General features: G+C 40.9%; 2 pseudogenes; one reads left to right on the top strand and one right to left on the bottom strand.

Annotated features, from left to right (window-relative positions):
• Window positions 1–863: 863 nt before the first annotated feature.
• LOC101559924 lies at window positions 864–1,776 on the bottom strand (annotated as a pseudogene).
• A 3,053-nt stretch (window positions 1,777–4,829) lies between these two features.
• On the top strand, window positions 4,830–5,527 carry LOC101593298 (annotated as a pseudogene).
• Window positions 5,528–19,810: the final 14,283 nt, after the last annotated feature.

Genomic DNA, 19,810 nt, shown 5'->3' with positions numbered 1-19,810 from the left:
GATTCAGTAAGTATTTGATGAGAGCTTCTTTGTGTCTAACAGCTTGTCAGGTTACTAATATGAAAATAAAGCTGAGACCCTGTTCTATAGAACTTTATGTTTCATGAAAGATGAATACAGACCATATGTCAGAATTTAGTAGAGAACATGGTCATTCAGAATGTCAGTGCCAAACAAGTGATTCAGGTAGCATGATTCACCTGAAAGGTGAGTGCAAGCAGTGGGTTCCTCCAGGGAGCAGAACTTAGGCAGAACCGTGAAAGATGGGAACTTTTGGCAAGTATGGGATGGAGTAAAGGGACCTCACACTGAAACTCAGAATAAGCAATTGATTTTTGTATATTGATCTTCTATCTTGTAACATATCTGAACTTAGCTGATTCTATTTTTAAAGTTTATTAGTTTTAATAGTTATTTTGTGAATCCCTTAGGATTTTCTTTCTTTTTTTTTTAAGATAGAAAGATTTTCTTTATTAATGACTCCAACCGTATTTCTTTAGATACAGGAGTTCTGAACTCAAATACTTAGGAGAAAACAAGTTAAAACTGCATTATCCTGCAACTCATTACCAGTAACATATTGCAAAGTGAAACAGCTTGGAAAAGAGGGTGTGAAGGAAGGGGTGTGAGGGAGGGACTGTAAAAGAAAAGACATTAAGTTGATCAAGTGGAATTCCTTTTTTTAAATTCTTGGGAATTATGAAGTCCTTGCAAGCACAGCTTGTTTCCGCAGATTATTTTCCAAATGCGTACAAAATGGAACCCAAATGGAGAATCCCTTAGAACCTGGAGAGGTGCAACATGAAGGGCCACGATTATCCGGCAGCAAGTGATCCAGCCTTCAGTCGCCAGCACTTCCCCCATTCCCAAGAGTTAGCGGGATGAAAACGTCTTCCCCGTGATTGTTTTCATTTCTTTTTTTTTGGCATCTGGGCGTGCACGGTTCAGCACCTTGAGGAAGTCAGATGTTTTTGCCTGCATACGTGTGTGGATATAGGCCTTGGAGCACTTGATGTGGTAGTGCAGGCAGTCCCGGAACGTGTGGATCAGGTTGATGTTGTTGTCTTGGGCACTGGCATTGGTGTGGCGGGGGAACAGCACAAAGGTGATGTAGCCAATGTTGTCACCCACAGCGGCATCTGTGTCTTTTAGCTCAAGAGGAGGTTCCCTGTGGCTGAAGAGAACCTGAGGGGCAGTGTGGCTGGCTCTGTACCCTTCTTTGAACTCCTGCATGAACACTTTCCCAATGAGCACATCGTCATCATCTTTAAACACCGTGCTGAAGACAACCGTGACTCTGTCCTTTTTAGATTCAACATACATGGTTTCATCATCCCTGTAGTGGATAACTGCCCTGTTCTCTCCTTTCTTGCCCTCTTCTTGGAATTAGAAGTACTTCTCAAAGACAGAGGCAGAACAATTTTGCTTCAACATGCCAGCCTGATGCACGATGGAATCCTTGGATGCAGGCAGATTTTCAAGGTCATATAGCAAAGAGACATTGTATCCTGATTCTGGATTCACCAAGAAACTTCCAAACACCCTCTTTAACAACTCATCAGCACCATGTGCGTGAAGCTCCTTGTAGAATTTCAGAGAAATACTGACCATCACTTTTGTTTTGTCTCCATTAGGATTTGAAAGATGATAGAGGACCCCATCAAAATCTGCAAATGTCACTTCTACTGCTTCCGGTTTGTTTCCAGCAGCCGCGTTCTCGAACTTGAGCGTGAGCATCTCCTCGATGATGCGGTTGTTCACCTCCAAAAGGATCATGGCAGCGGCTGCCCTGGGCAGGGGAAGGAGCAGGATTTTCTATATAAGATTATATCATTTGTGAAGGGAGACCAGTGTGAACTTACAGCCCAAAGGACGAGGGCATATGGCCAATAGGCACTTGGAAATCACACATTAACTGTCCTGACAATACCAGTCCATATATGGATAGGATTATGATTTATAACCATTTAGAGGTACAACCCTATTGTAGAGTCAAAAGTGAATAAGTAAACTAATGACATAATTTTGGAAGGGCCTGTCATCTTTGGAGCCAATTGCTCCCACCCCATGAAGATGGAAAGAAAAAAAAAAAGGCAAGGTACTAGAATAATTAGCCATCAGAGTCAACATGTGATGTGCTCCTTACTTCACTAGCCATTACATGGATTACCTCCAGGATACCAGAATGTGGGAGGCATAAAATGTTAAGTAAGTTCTCAAAAGGGTAATGTATATACTATACAACATATACACAATGATGTATGTAAGATGTAACAGATGTACAGCATTTTCTATGCACTAAATATTTTTAGGACTAACTGAATGATCATAACAACATTAGATATTTATAGAGGAGCTCTTTAGATTATAGAAATGTTAATAATTTGTCTAATGTTACAAAACTACAAATTTAAATATTGAAATCAAGTTTGAACCTAAATGCCTTGACTTAAGAGTGATGTCAGAGCATTTACAAGGTATGATAAAAAATGGTGAATGTTACAATATTTTTAGAAATGTATTATAGTAAAAAAAGACCAGCAAGACAGCTCAGCAGACTAAGCACCTGCAGGGACCTGGGTTTGATTCTGGCACCACAAGCCACACTGGCCAGACCTCCAGGTATGCTGAGCCAGCCACTGAGTCCAAGCATGGTGGTGCTCCTGTAATCCCAGCACTGGGGAGGCTTAAAATAAGAGGATCACTACAAGTCCAAGTTGCATAGTGAGACCCTGTACCAAATACATTAAAAACTGTATTATAGTAAAAGATACATTAACATTAATCCTCGAATAACATCTCCTCACTTCAAAAATATTTACCTGCTGTGTATTCTTGAAAGTCCGAGGGGGGATGGAGGAGGACAAAGGAAAACAAGAGTCAAGATGAAGAAAGCTGAGTTCAGGTGGAGCCTCTTCTCCTGCTGGGAGAGAATCACACAATGACTACAGTACATTTATTTATATACTGAGAGGTTATTGTCAGTTGAAGCCCCTCTGCCTAGCAACCTGTTTGCCTGCTTTACCTTGGGCATGAGTTCTTGGAACTGGAATAGCTTGTTCATGTGGCTTGCCTCCAGTGTTCTGCATTCTCAGGGCAAACCTTGCTTTAGCCTCACAAGTGTAATTGATCTCTAGCTTCAGCTTCTCCCCACACCTCCCCACTTTTCTGTTTTGTAGTTGCAAGGGATGGGGGGGGGGTCAGTTGAAGTTGGAGGAGCTGTTTGGAGGACTCTGTAGAAGACCTTCTCATTCTTGGACCCTTTCCATTCTGAGTGAACTTATTCATTGAGGCTAAAGATTCCCAGTCCAAGGATTTCAGATCCCTGCATTCAGGAACTTAGCCCATTAACCTATAACAGCAGTCGACTCCCAGTGCAGCTGGCAATTGTCAGATGTTAGTGATTTGAGAGGTTTTGTTATAGCTAATATATTACTATGACATTGTTTTATACATCTTGTGGCTATACCTTTCTGCCAGATGTTCAAGAACAAGTTAAGGTCAGACCTGTATTAATCAATATTTTGATATCTATCAAAGGATGGATGTTAAGCCTTCTCAGGGTTTACCTTTGAACCATCTACGACACCTCTGTCAGCTGTCTGGATAAGCCATGGCCATTCCTTGACCAAGCTGCTTTCTATAAAAGCTTGGGAAACCTCTCCTGTGACACTCCTTAGGCACACTGCACACTATTGATCTCCTTCCTCTGTGGTCCAACAATTTCCTTGGTCAGAAGACTGGAACTCATCAAGTTGTGTGATGTTGCTGCAGAGTTCCTCTTATGCCCTAGGTCCTCATTGACCTCAGAGAGCTAGGGCCAAAATATTGGCTGTATTGCTAGCCCATCTATCTTTCTAGTTTTTGGTCTAGAAACCTCAGTTGCTGAACGTCCAGGGAAAAGGTTAGTGACATTACATAGTAATGGGAGCAGTGAGCTTAATATTATAATCTTATCTAATTATCAGGCACCTTGAAATACAGCATAGAACTGTTATTACCTACCAACCATGGATGTTCTAGTAGTTGAATCCTTGTATAATATTAACAGACAACAGTTATATAGTTTTAGATAGAAAATTTGAGATCAAAAGCCATACATAATATTGTAGCATGACAATCATGACATTTTTATAATGCATCTAAATTTCTATTTTGACATAAAAATAGCCTAATCAATCATCTCTATCTACTACATAAGCTTTTACCTAACTTTTTGACATCTAGTGGGATGTCACTGAAAAAATTTGTGACATTGTCTGTACTGCGTAATGTCTAGGCATCTCTAAGCATATACATAGCATATACATCGCATAAGTTTTTGTGAAAAGCAGAAGTCTGAATTTGAAAAAAAAACCTATCACCATAAATAATCCTTTTTTTTTTTTTTTTACATATTGGAAGACTGTACCTCTGAAGGTTTCAATACATTTAATTCATCATAAAATTAATAACTATCAATGGTCATAACCATATGGAAACTTTTGTTTTTAAATTTAGTATTTTTAAAATTTGATCCAGGGTCTTGCTATACAGTTCAGACTCATAGTGATCGTCCTGTCTCAGCCTCCCCAGTGCTGAGATTACAGGTGTTCACCAGCACACCAAATTTCAGGGCTGGTATAGTACACTTCAGGTTCTGGGACCAACATGGCATGCAATACCACGGATCAAACTCAGGTCCTTGTGTTTGCCAGGCAGATGCTTAGACCACTGAGCTATCTCCCAATCCCCTTAAATTTAGTTCTGTACCAAAGCATTTAAATCAGAAAACCCTATTGCTTCATTCTTAGAAAACCTAATCTTGGAGATCTAGCAAGTGGAGCAGAATGGCCAAAGCTTGTGGGGTGCATCTGAGTGAGGAGGCCCACAAACAGGTAGATATCTTCAGACAAAATCTTTTCCAGGAGGCTGAGGAATTCCTCTACAGGTTTTTTCCACAGAAAATCATAAACATGAGTCAGTTCTTGCAGGAGGACTCCCTCAATGTGGTAGACTTGACCTCTCTTCGGGCTGTAATGGATATCCCTATCTCAGACCCTCCACCCAAGGATGAGGAGATGGAAACAGATAAGCAGGAAAAGAAAGAAGTCCCTAAGTGTGGCTTTCTTCCTGGGAATGGGAAACTCCTGGTCTTCCCTGCTCTGGCTAAGCCAGAAGTATGGACTCTCAAAGAGAAGTGCATTCTGGTGATTGCATGCAATCCTGATCCCCAAGATGGAGGATGGAAATGATTTTGGGGTATCAATCCAGGCAAAAGCTCTGGAAAGGGTGAATGCAGTCAAGATCAAAGTAAAAGCTTTCCAGACACCATTTCTGGTACTTCTCAGATGTGGGAATGTTGTGGCGAAGGCCTCTAAGGAGACCCACATAACAGACCAGGCCGTGGCACATGAGAGAGATGAGGCAGCCTATGGGAATCTCAGGACCATGGTGCTGACTCTATGCAGAGCTTTAAATTATCAATAGCAGCAACCTGGAGAAAGTTGTCAACCCAAAGGGCAAGGAGATGCCATTTATGTATTGAGCCCAAGACTAGAAGAAAAATAAATGGCTTGTTTCTTACAAAAAACAAAACAAAACAAAAAAACCCAATCTTTTGATGATGACCAATGTAAACATATCATAATAATATATTTTCAGTAATATTTATTGGGGTGTTTCTGACAAAACTACAGTGATCACTAGGGCTTCCTATTAATAAGCACATAATTAATGGGATATAATTACTCCCAGGTAGCTGCTCCTTTATTCACCAAAAGGAGCCCTGACCAATAATCTTCCAAGCCCAAAGGATCCCCATTTAGTTCCCCTAACAACTTCTTTAAAATTTATGTATTTTGTACAGGGTCTCATTATGTAGCTTGGATTCATAGTGATCCTCCTGTTTTTAGCCTTCTAAGTGCTGGGATAACAGGCATGTGCTACCATGCCCAGACACAGTTGCAGGCTTAGCATGCCTTGGGGGCAGGGCTGGCACAGCATGTGGTGCTGGAGATCAAACCTCAGTCCCTGTGCTTGCCTAAGCAGGTGCTTAGTCCACTGACTAAGCTGGCCCGTTAACAAAATTTTGATGACCTATAAGAAAATCAATTTTCCTATCATTTTGGCCAGCTGATAACCCAGGTAAAAGCATGTTTTTGTTGTTGTTATTTTGTTTTGTTTTTTTAATAAGGGTCTACAGGGTCTCAGGGTCTCACTACATAGAGTGAACTTGTAGTGACCCACCTGAGTTCAGCTTCGCAAGTGCTGGGGTTACAGGCACACACCACCATGTCCAGTCTCAATTACTATCTTAGGAAGCCTCAGGGGCAGGGCTGGCACGGCATGCCAGGGATCAAACCCCTGGCCCCTGTGTCTACCTAAGCAGGCACTTTTTTTCTTTCTTTCTTTTTTCAGAATCGGGGATTGAACTCAGGCCCTTGCGCTTGACAGGAAAGCACTTATTCCACTAAGCCATCTCCCCGGCCCCTAAGGAGGAACTTTAATCCACTGAGCTATTTGGCCAGCCCTGAAGCATGTTTTCTAAATCTACAAGCCAAATTAAATCATGATCCAAAAATGTAAAAAAAAAACAACAAAAAAAATTTTGAGTGCAAATGAAAACAACTGTTTATAGGTAGGACAGATAAATATTATAAATAAATAATAGAGTGCACTCAAATATATTTTTGGTTACATCACCTGAGCATCCTGGGCCAATTTCTTTAATTGGCCCAGGTTGGGCGTAGCACTATGCTTGTCATGCAGCTGTGTAGCAGTCTCTGAGGCATCACTACCACAGGACTGAGCATCAGCTTCTTGAAAGATGGACATAATTCCTGGGTCTGGGTCTATGATACAGCCAGGCATCATGTTTTGGCACCCAGATAGGATGTTCAATGTTCTCTGGAAAGACACAAGTATACCTTTGGCCCCATATAAGTACTAACCTGGGTTCCTTTCATTGTCCAGTATGAAGATCTTTTCAAAGAATCCTTCTTAGCTTCTTTTTCTTTTATTTGATTGAATTATCTTTCTGCTGCTGTAATCCCAACCACAGTAGGATCTTAACATTTAATAGTATAATGCTAGTTGAAGTCTATTATGAGGTGTGAATTTTGTAGGAAGGGTTTCACTTTTGTTTTTGTAATTGAAACCTGAGAATGCAGGGAATACATTTAACAATTCCTTGACCTTGAGGGTTGTAATAAATTCCTGTGGTAAGGGAAATGTGAAAAGTTTTACAAAATATTTGGAAGGTAGCACTTGTATAAGCCAGGACACTGTCAGTGTCAAATCTTCTTGGGCAGCTTGGGGTACTAAAAGCATCTAAGCAATGAGCTATGCTATATTTATCCAATTCTAGTAAGGGCAGAAGCAAAAATAAATCCTGAGGAAGAATCTATTGAATTGTGGACTTCTGTAGCAAAGACAGTCAAACTCAAGAATGTGAGGGACATCCATTTTCCAGAGATGACTGGGGTGTAACTCTTGGGGATTAACCCTCATAGAGAGTCAGGGAATGTATTATGCATAGGAACATTGCTTCCCAACATGTCGAGCCTGTTCCCAGGTTAAGAGGAACTGTTTTCACAAGGCAGAAGCATTTTGATGAAAAGTGGCATGGGAGGCAGAAGCCTGTTGAATGGCATCTGAGGGAACAATAGTGACAGCAGTCAGCAATCTGTCCATAGCAGTGTTTCCCTCAGTGAGAGGCCCCAGCAATTGGGAATGAGAACATAAGCGATAGATAACATAGGGAACATCCTTGATTGAATGACAGATTGGAGAGTGTGAAATAAATGAGAAAGATCTTTTTGACCAATGTGAATAGTGGTAGTTTCAATGTAGTGCACCACACCACAAACATAAGCACTTTGTGAAAAGAAGTTAATGCAAGTGCATGGATCATCTTGAATAGCTCATATACCAGCCTGTAATTTAATCTTTTGTACAGAGGAAAAACCTGTATTGTGTATTGTCTCAGTTACTTTTTTCTCATTGTTGGGACAAAACATTCAACACCCCAAATTTAGGAAGAAAAAGTTTATTTAGCTCACAGTTTGTGGAGGTTTCACAAACCTTGACAGAGGTCATATGGCAGAGTGCCATATAGCAGAGGGCAGCAGTGTATGGAGGTGGAAGACAGCAAAACAGCAAGAGCAGAAAAGGAGAAGCAGTGGCAGCAACAGTGGAAGCAGAGAGGCAGTGGAAGACAGCAAGACTCTCTTGCCTCCTTACATTGTGCTCACACTATCTGCCCCAGGGTGGATGTAGCACTCGCACCCATAACCCCAGTATTGGATCATGAATTAATCACAAACTCTAGAAGCTTGTTCAAATGACTGCATGAGGCTTTTGGGGGACAACTATACACAAATCATAACATGCATTCTGTCAGAGAAAGCCATTATATAGCCTCCTCTGCCTGAAGAGAACCATCTATGAAAACAGAGACACCTACTGCATGGTAACAGAGCTTATTTTTGAAGGGAAAACAAAGGGTTGAGGGAAGCAAATTGAATTAATTTGTCTGGCAGATAATGCCAATCAATAAAATCAGGGAAGTTAGCCAATTCAGATTGCCAAGAGGACAAAAATTGCCACAGCCACTGTTGTTGAACAGAAGAAAGGGGAATAATGATAGTTTGCACCTCAGGACCAGAGAGCTGAACACACTGACTCACCCATGTGCAATCAATCTTGCCATGGCAACAACAAAGAGAGTAATAGTTTTATGTGGAGCATGTGACATATGTAGCCATTGTAAAGGGCCCTGAGACTGCCAAAGGACTCCAGTGGGCAGAGTCAATATTACTGAGTAAAGTCTGAAAAATTAGTTAAGGTTGCAAGTTGATTAACCTGAATCTGAACAGTATGGGGCACAATACATTTCTTTCTTTTTTTAAATTTTATTTATTTATTTGTGTGTGTGTGTGTGTGTGTGTGTGTGTGTGTCCAGGTCAGCCCACCAGGGGGCGGGGCGGGCTGGCATGTGGTGCTGGGGATTGAACCGCGGTCCCTGTGCTTTGCTAAGCTTGTTCTAACTAGGTGCTTTAGACCACTGAGCCATCTCACCAGCCCCTACAATACATTTCTGTTGGTTAAGATGACCCAAATATGAGAAAAGTGCTATTGTTTGAACCTTTTCAGGGGTCACTACAGGCTTGTATTATGAAGGGCATCATTTAATTGGAGAAATATTTGGTGCAAGGTAGATGAGGATTCACGTGCTAGAAGAATATCATCCATGTAATGAATAAAATAAACAGATGGATGGGCCTGACAAACTGATGCAATGGCTGCAGCCATAAATTCTTGGCATAGGGTTAGACTATTTGTCATTTCTTATGAAAGACAACACCATTGGAAGTGACACATAGGGGACCGATAGTTAAAGGAGGGTAAACTAAAGTTAAAACACTTTTTATCTCGAGGATGAAGAGCAACTGTAAAAAAGTCTTTTAACAATCACCATGAGGAAAAAATGTAAAGGAATAGCTATAGAACTAGATAATACAGAAACAGTGCCCACCCCCTGTAGATCTGTAGTTGCTACATCAGGAGGCCATGTCATAGAACAGTGGTGTTGGGCAATAACTGAAACATCTGTACCTGTGTCTAAAAGCCCTTCGGGGGTCAGCCAAATAGCTCAGCAGATTAAAGCACCTGCAAGCAGGCACAATGGCCAGGGGTTTGATTCCCAGGCCTGCCGTGCTGGCCGTACCCCTGCAGTGTGCTGAAATGGCAATTGAGACTGGCATGGTAGCGCGTGCCTGTAGTCCAAGCTCTTGGGAGGCTGTAGGAGAATCCCTACGAGTCTGATCTAGTAATGAGACCCTGACCATCCTGTTCACCCTTCCGCAAAATACAGGGAAAAAAATACAATAAATAAAAGCCCTTTGGATGTTTTTCTTACAATAATCAATTTCATCCCAGGATGATCTTGTCTAATCTTTTGACTTTCATAAATATCAGAGGACTCAAACCCTTGGATCCTCTTTCCTTATTTACTGATTTTCCATTTTTTGTCCAGATAAGAATGAATAATTGAACAATGTGAGATTCTAGGGTGTTGAATAGTTTGAATGATAACTTTGGTCTCCCCTGTATAATCATCATTAATGACACTAGGCAAAACCTGGAAATATTTTAAAGTGAGCTGGCTGCAGCCTAAAAGGAGTGCCACCGTGCCTTGGGGAAAAGGTCCATAAACTCCAGTAGAAATATCTTGGGATCCCATTTCAGGAGTTCATATGAATCTGGAAGGGGACTGAGGTCCAAACCTCTACTGTCTTTTGTTGTTTGCCAGAGGTCAGAAACATGTTTGGTGGTAGAGGGTAGGGCTGGTGCAGGAATTAGGGAAGGTATCCCCACTGCTTGGTGGGACTGGGAAGGTTCTGCTTGTAGTTTCCCATAATAGGCCGGCTCTTCACATCAGTTTCACATCTATACTCATTTGCCCAGTGATAGTCTCATCTACATTTTGGACAGATACTAGGAGTTCTTGTTAAGCGACAGATAATGACTGTGTGGCATAGAGTATTTTGGGCAAAATGTGTTCTGTTTCTATAGCTGAAAAAGTAATTTTATTCTTTCTTTTTCTTCTAAGCTACAGATGAATAGCCTGAGTGATAGCTGCTGCCAAGGCAGCCCCTTATTCACATGGAGGGCAAATATCTGCACAAGTCTAAATGATCTCAGACAACGTAGCCCTTTTTGGTGTCTTAAAGCCTCTTTACACCATTTATTTTCATTTTCAAAGGCCAACTGTTAAACTTAACTTGCAAGCTTCTTATCCTCCCACTAACCTGCAATAAGTTTGCCACAAAATCTTGTAAATGTTTACTGCGACCCTAGTAAGTGGAAGTCAGAACAAGGACTGTCTCACCCTTTGAAGGAAGTTCCCTCCAAGCCCTTGTGGCCACTATTTTAATTTGTTCATATGCTTGCAATTCAAAATTAAGTCAAAAATTTGTTGCAACAAAGGCACCTTCTCCAGTTAACATGTCTTTTGTATTAGGACATTGTGAGTGCCTGATCCATGTACAACTCAAAAATTTCCCTTCCACAATAAATAACCCCTGGACTTAAACATACCTTAGCTATTCTTTTTCAATCATTTGGCACCATAACTTGCTGTCTTATGAGCTCTATAAAACCCAAGGTGTAGGGACTATTGGGCCACAGATAGCAGTTACTTGTTTTAGTTCTTTTAAAGACTTAAAGGATACAACTTCATGAAGATGTATAACCTGTCCTGGATTCTTGGGATCTTGGACTTCAGTAATGTGACAGACATGTTAAAAACCCTTCAGGGCATCTCCTGTCCCCCCATTCCCCCTACCGCCAGCTTCTTTCAGTGCTAACTGCTAGGAATAAAGATGGGACGATTCCATTCTATAAAGTGTGGAAGTCTCAACCCATGATGCAGCAAAATTTTTCTGAACTGAGAAAGCAGAAGTAGCTGCTCATGGCAAATTAAGGTTATCAGCTTTATTTTGGCTGGCTATGAAGTAAAAAACTCAGTGACACACTCCTCTAGTGGGGAAGAGTCTTCTTTGCCCCTTACTAACCCTTACTTGTCTGATTGAGCAAGGCTAGAGGGTTTAAGCTCTATGGGGTGGGGCTGTTGCTTCACTGTTCTTTTTCTGCTTGGGACTTAGATTTAAGATAGTGGCCTGAGGCAAACCCTCTGTAGTTATCTCAACAGTCATATGGTCATCATGACACTCCCTGATCCAGGCTCACAACAAAAAGGTTAATATGGGAATCAATAATACAACAAGCATATATATATATATATATATATATATATATACATATGATTTGTATATATATATATATGATTTGTATATATATATATGCTTGTATTATTGCTATACAATCTTGAATATATATATATATATGAACCTGTTTGTCCCATGTTTTATAGCTGATGAAATCAGTATTGATAATATCAATACACCTCTGTCCCCTATACTTCTCGAGTCTGTCTTGCTCTTTTGCTCTTGTGAGTCTGTTTTGTTTGTGCACCAGCTCTGGGTGGTGTCCTCTCACCTATCATGATGAGTTTCCCTGCGCTCTGAGTCCCACTTTCACACCATTTGCCACATCTCTTTAAACTGAGGGGGGACAGTGGATGAAGAAAAACAAGAGTCAGAATGCAGAAAGCTGAGGTCAGGTGGAATCTCCGGTCCTGATGAGAGAGAGAGAACTACTCAATGACTGCAGCACATTTATTTATACTCTCAGGAGGTTACTGTCAGTTGAAACCCCTCTGCCTAGCAGCTTGTTTGCCCAGCTTGCTTCAGGTGTCTCATGTTCTTAGAACTGGAATAACTGTTCATGTGGCTCACCTCAGGTGCTCTGCATTCCTGGGGGCTGGCCTCACTTTAGCCCCACATGTGTGATTCATCTTCAGCTTCAGACACTTATCCCATCATTCTTGCCACTTTCTGAAGCTTTAGAAATCTCTTTATGTCTTTAGCTGCACTGTCATAGCTGTCCTGATGTCCTAAAAAAAGCTTACTATTCATAGTCATTTTGATTTGGGGGAAGAGCCAGAAGTCATATGGTACCAAATCTGGTCAATAGGTAAATGGGGACACAGTACCATGTTTTTACAAGTTTGCTTTTTTATTGGATGGCTCCAGCAGTAGCCTTCACCTTGTAGACATTTGTCTACCTTCTTTCTCATCACTGAGACAGTATACCAGTCCCAAATACCAGACACCCACAACATAGAAGAGGAAAGGTCTATTTTGGCTCACAGTTTGTAAAGGATCCAGTCCGTAGCCTGCTGGCTACAAGCAGGATGGCATAGCAGAGGAGAGACAGCTCATGGCATGACAGCAAGAAGCAGAGAGAGCAATCAAACAAAGAGGGAGGGCGATACACCCTTCCAGGCCACGCTCCCACTGGCCCACCTCCTCTAACGACGCTTCATCTCTCAGCATCACATTTAGCTGTTAATTCATCCTTGGAATAATCCATGAGTGCTACCCCCACAGTCCAGTGGCTTCCTCTAAGTCCCACTGATGAGTATAGGATGATTTGGGGGGCGTCTAGATATAAGCCGTAACAGCACTCATGATAATGGACTTGTAGAACTGCCTCAGAAAGTGGCAAAAATAGGGCTGGTGAGATAGCTCGGTGGACTAAGCACTTGCTCAGGCAAGGGTTCAATCCCTGGCACGGCACACCACACCGGCCCCACTCTTGAGCACACTAAATTGGCAATGGGTCCAGGCATGGTAGTGCACACCTGTAATCCCAGCACTGGGGAGGCAGAAAACAGAAGGATCACTGAGTCAGAGCTGCACAGTGAGACCTTGCACACACAGACAAAAAAAAAGTGGCAAAATTATGGGATAAGTGCATTAAAAGTAAGGAATATTCTTGAGTGGAAAAATGGCAATTTTTTTACTGTATGCTTTAAATATTGAAGCTTTCACTGTATATTTTCATCATGACTCATACTGTATGTCTAACAACACTGCTGGTTGACAGTATGCATCTTCCAAGATAACAGAAGCCATGAGTTTAGCAGTAATTAGAATAATTAAAATATAAAGCCACTAAATAGTATCTCTAATTAATAAAATCTTTGTATAAAGCCCTGATATGAATTACATAGATGATCTGGAGCTTTGTATAATGTTTAAGATTGGGTTCAACTGCAAGAAAATAGTTAATTGGTCTTGTTTAAGAAATCTCAGGACAGTAGCTCAAGGCTGGAACTGTAGCTCAATGACTCAAAGGGGATCTGGGCTACTTCTGTATTCTGGCATTTTCCATCTTTAGCCTGTATCCTTCTTCAGCACTGCAAGGTGACCTCTGCACCTCCAATTATCAGGTTTGTATCCCAAGATGGAAGAAGACGAGGGGGCAAAAACAATTGCCAAAAGTCTAAAGAGCATGGCAGCAGAGATGATCTCTTCTTGTAAACTCAGACTGTGCACCCCAGGACTTCTACTTATTTCACTGACTACTTCTCAACTGGCCCTAGAGTACAAAGAGCAAAGACAGGGGTGCAGGTGTAACCTGGGTCAGTTAACTGTTATGTGCCCCAAGATAATCTGCCTCAGGAGCCAAGATTACAAGCAATCATGCTGCTCCTAGAAAACATTTAATGTTGGCTTTAGGAGAGAACTGCTGCTCATTGTCCCAAGAAATGTATAGAGATCCTTTGTTGCTAGGTATGGGGCTTGCTGAAGGCAATATTCCTTACATTAAGGGAACTCCTTCCATAAGCATGCATTAGGTAACCTCTGCTACTTATGTGTTCACCATTAATTCCTACCCTTTTACTAACAGCATCCCAGTTTTTCTTTGAAACCTACTGTTGCCTCAAATTAAGTTTCAATCACTTAATTAGGAATAAGGTCAGGTCTGACCAGTTAGTATACCTTATATCTTTCATTATCACAATTAGCCCAGAACTAGATGGGTGACCCATAAAAATGAGTCTGTTCAAACCCAATTTCAGAAACTTTTGTTGGAAAAATTACGAAATTTGTGTTCATTTCTCTGAAATTGCCATTTCTCTGAAATTGACCCCAAAATATGGTGGAGTCATTTAGAGGAAACAAAACCAACTGCTATAGCTTGTATCTAGATGTCTCTCCAAAGCCTCATGTAGTCATAGGTGGAGCTTCCTGGAGGTGCTTGCACTAGGATGTGTGATGCTGGGATTGATGCATGGTGTGATGCCGGGATTATGGCTGGCCCTCCCTGGACATGAGTGATACCTGCCCTAAGGTGTGAAGGGTAACCTGGATAAGATATAAGAGACAGAAAGAGGGTTAATGACAACTATGGACTGAAACCTCTACAAACTGTGAGCTAAATACACCTTTCCCTCTTTAGCTGTGGGTGTCAAGTACTTCATCTCAGCAATGAGAAAAGTAACAAGACACCAGTAAGGGAAAGAAAGACTGGGGCCTCAAGGCAACATTGAAGTCCTGAATCCATCTATACCCGAAACTCATCAAATCCTTTTTTGAAAAAAAATTCGTGACCAGTTTAATTTCTGTCCCCTGCATTTTCAAGAGACTTCAATAATCCTGCTACACTAGTTCAGCCCTAATTCTAAACATACTTCTTGGAAAATCACGGTTTTCCCCATCTTCATAAAAACACATGAGTACACAATCACCCATTTGATCTTTTCTCCTTTTCATCAAGAGATGGGAGTGGATAGGCTCCTAGTGTCCTTCTTGATAACTCTATCTGGAAATGAAAAGACAAACAATGCAAATAATCTTACCAGGAAATAAGACGGTTGTCTACACAAATGACATGCATTATTCATACAACATGCACTAACTTCCAATCCACTTTTATGAAGGAAAAAAAAAAACATTTTGAAAATGTTTGCTCTCAGCTTTAAAATTCACTTTTTGGGACTAGCCTTATATATTAAAAACCCATGAAGATCTGTAAAGAAATGTAACCAGGGTCAGGGAGGTAGCTTGACAGTCTAAGAACCTGCCTGGCAAGCACAAAGACCCATGTTCGATCCCTGGTACCACATGCTGTGTTGGTCCCAGATACCATGCAGGCCACTAGGTGTGGTGGTGCATACCTGTAATCCCAGCACTGCAGAGGCTGACACAGGAGGATCACTACAAGTCTGAGCTGCGTAGTGAGACCCTGTACTAAATAAATAATTTGAAAAAAATTAAAAAGAAATATGATCAGTAGGAAACCTTGAATGTGGCAGAACAGTAGTGACAGTCTCATAAAGGAGTTTTAGATGAATGTGTGGCTTGCTCTGGTAGCCACAGACAAATATTTGTTTTGAGGAAACAATTGTAAGAAATGCTTCTGCTTGAAAGCATTTGCTTATGGAACAAACATTTGATTTTGAACTCTATATTTCAACTATTAGATTGCTACCAAATAAAATATGTGTCCACCCAAACATATGTTCCAATTGAAAATGCTTGCAAATGTAGGCAGACTTGAAGGAAATGCCCAAAATACTGTCAAACTGAGCAACAGCTTAAAAAGCTGAATTGTTAATCATTGCATTTTCAAGATGTTAATTTTTCAAACAATGTTCTTGTGTCACTTGTCAATTACCTAAGTGCAAAAATGTCTCTTTTTTTTGAACTGGGGATTGAACTCAGGCCCTTGCCAGGGAAGCACTTATTCTACTGAGTCATCACCCCAGCCCCCCAAAATTTCTAGAGACTGCTGGCACACATCTATAATCCCAGCCTCTCAAGAGGCTAAGGCAGGAGGATTTTAAGTTCAAGACCAGCCTGGGCAAATTAGTAAAATTCTGCCTCAGAATTAAAACAAACAAACAACCAACAACAACAACAAAACATGGCTGGGGTGTACTTGTGTGTTCCCTGGGTTCAATTCCTGGTACAACCTCCCAAAATGATTGGAGTATATTTATGTATCACCTTTTAAAATTTTCCTTAAGAATCTGGCAGTCAATATAATGTACAAAACTGATCAATGTATAAGTGTTTTTTTCTTTGCATCTCAAGAATCTTAAACTGCTTTTCTATAATTTCATTTTTTTTCTTCTGAAAGGGGAGAATTGAAAATTACAGTATGTCAGAAATTGGAAGAATATTCTCTACTCATGGATAAAAAGAACCAACATTGTGAAGATGGCCATACTCCCCAAATTGTACAGATATAATGCAATCCTTGTCAAACTACCACCAACATACCTCACAGACCTAGAGAAATTGTTCTTAAAATTTATTTGGAACCAGAAAAGACCTAGTATTCTAGCAAAGGCAAAAGCAACCTTGGGCAACAAAGACAAGGCAGGAAGCATTGCAATTCCTAATTTGAAATTGTACTACAAAGCTACTGTGATAAAATCAGCATGGTATTGGCAACAAAATAGACCTGAGGATCAATGGAATAGATTAGAAGATGTAGACGCCTCTACAAACACAACCAGCCACCTTATCTTTGACAATGGGGCCAAACATGCTTACTGGAAGAAAGATAGCCTCTTTAACAAATGGTGCTGGAAAAACTGGCCCTTTATATGCCAAAAACTAAAACTTGACCCAGATCTATCACCATGCAATCCTTTTTAATGGATTAAAAAGGGCTGCAAGGACAGCCAACATTTTGGCCCTAGCCTTTCAAGGTAAGTGAAGATTGACGACATAAGAGATTCTATACTGTAACACCATGTAATTCAGTTGTGTCCCAAATTTTATGATCAAGGAGATTATGAGGCCAAAGAGAAAAGTGATCAATGGTGTAGAATGTGCCTAAGGAGAATCACGTGGAGAGAAAACATTCTCTCAGGCCTTCACGGAGAGCAAACTGGTCAAACAATGGCCATGCGCATGACTCATCCACATGGCTGACACTGACAAAGGATCTACAAACTGTGGTAAAGGGTTTCAGGCTAAGTCCTAAGGAGACTTGACTGACCTTATCGGATACAAAAGCTACATTTTTTGTTATATAGGTCTTGCTTTATCTTGGTCTTAACCATCCAGCAGAAAAGTATAAAAACGAAATAAAAAATAAAGCCATATTAATATGCTGAGCCATAAAAGGCTCAAGTCAACAACTTCTGACATTGCCATGCTTATGGAAAACCCACTACTATTATGGACTACTGGACTATATTGAAATATTTTGCTGAATTCATGCACATACAATATTTAAATGGCAATGGAATACCCATCTCTGACAAAACTAAAGAAAAAAAGGGGATACAAATGAAGGACCATTTTGTATCTGTACATACAAAATAGGATGGATATACAGGTACTTTCTCTTAATTCAGTGACAAGAAAGATTTGTACTAATAGTGTTTGCACAGGATATCATGTCTGTATCTTTTAGTACGAATAACCACTATGAAGACAACAATATGCAATGTATTAATTGTGGAAACTGTCCCATTGATCAGTTTTGAAACTGTCTCATTGCTATTGGTTTTTCAATAAAATTAATTTTTAAAAAGCTGAAAAAAATGAAAGGGAGAATTAAAAAAGGGGAGAGAATTATATTATTCACCTCCCACACCTTGTATGAATAGTTCTTTACAGTATAAAAAGACCAGGTCAGGCTGAGTGTGCCTGCATGTGTATCTTACCACTTTGGGGAGGCTGAGGCTAGGGCATCCCCAGTTCTAGCTCAGCCTGGGCAATTTAGCAACTTAGTGAGACCCTACCTCAAAATTAAAACTAAAAATGACTGGGCTGTAAGTCCTGGGCTCAATTCCCAGTGCTGCGAGAACAAAACAAAAGCAAACAACAACAGCAAACAGGTTAGAAAACCATAGCTTAGAGCCAGGAAACAGCATTGCCACACTTAGCAGATTAGAGTTCAGGGCACTGGCTGCCTTTCTGAGGGTTTCACCCTGAGCCCTTCAACTATTTTTTTTAACTGTCTGAGTTTGTGAATTGATTCCCAGACTTAACCCTGAGCATATTTTAGGTTAAGACAGTCTCATGAAAGCACCACTCTAAACCGGTGCAATACAGCTCGGAGAGACCAAGAAGACAGCTCACTCCTAGGAGTCACCAGCGAGCTACTTGTTTTCATGTGGAGATTGTGGGAGGCAGGGCCCCCAAAATGAACACTTTTGGTTTTCTGCACACCAATCTGTATAGTATTTCTAGGTCTAAAGACAAGTTTTTCCAATTCCAGAAAGGAAACTAAGACTGGGTTCTTTTTTTCTTTACTGAGAAATTTGGACCCAGAGAGTGTAAGCTACTTTAAATAGTCCTTTAAAATAAGCCATAGTGTTATTCCAGCCCAGGGAAGGGTGAGGACCGAGTCCAGGGATGGAGGGTGGAGGAAGCCCCTAAGGGTGCCTTCAGAGTCTGGAGTCTTGAGAGTCACAGTCCTGTTTCCTCAGGCTGCCCTTGGGGAAAGCCTCACGCCTTTCATGTACAAGGTAACTGGAAGTTGTCTTCTGGCTCCTGAGATTGTTGCCAGGCACCCAAGAGACTCCACCATTCCCCAGGAACTGCCAACCCTCAGCACACAAATCAACCATAACATATATTCCAAATTTCAAGCAGGCAGTGTAATGTGCTTTGCCTCATTCTGATTATAACTTAAAACCTACAGGCGTAACTAATTTAGGCAACAATCCAGCAACTAAAAAGAAGACTGTCTTACAACCATACATCACTAGAACTTTAAAGGAGATATTATTCCCAAAGATTCCTGTCAGCAGTCTCTCCTATACCTGAGGTACTTATTAGATATTAGGTACTGCTGTCAATTTGTAGATAACTTCGCCAGCTTTGCCTATTCTTACAATTTCCTTGATAAGTGGAAGACTAGATTCCTGGGAGAGGTGGATGAGAAGGAGATAGTGCAGGGAATCCTTGAATATTTGAAGGGATTGTCCTCCTTGTCTAATCACTTCACTTTTTCTTATCAAGACTTTTATTTGGGGGGGCCAGGAAAATGGCTCAGTGGAATAAGCACTTCTTTGGCTAGTGCAAAGGCCTGAGTTCAATCCCTAGTTCTGCAAAAAAATAATAAAAACTTTTTTTTTTTTTTTTTTAAAAAGAGCAGCTGTTTTGCTCTCACTCAATGGCAATTCATTAAACCTTTACGGGACTAAACTGCCATAGATATGTTTTAAACTCAGAAAGCCTTTCCAAAGTATAATGGCTGATTTCCCTGGAAACAGGAAGGATATATTTAGAGGCTTTCCTGGGAGAATAGACTGGCTGCAGGGACTGGTGATGGACTGTGGAGCCTTTCACCTCCGGGTCAGCAGGTCAAATCCAAATCAGGCCTGAGGAGGCTGAGAGGCATTGTGTGAGTGACAGCTGTTGGATGACCTAGGTGAAAGGAACTGGAG

The sequence above is a fragment of the Octodon degus genome, unplaced genomic scaffold (assembly GCF_000260255.1).
Source record: "Octodon degus isolate 3935 unplaced genomic scaffold, OctDeg1.0 scaffold00040, whole genome shotgun sequence".
Taxonomy (NCBI): domain Eukaryota; kingdom Metazoa; phylum Chordata; class Mammalia; order Rodentia; family Octodontidae; genus Octodon; species Octodon degus.
This window is presented reverse-complemented; position numbering and strand designations above follow the sequence as displayed.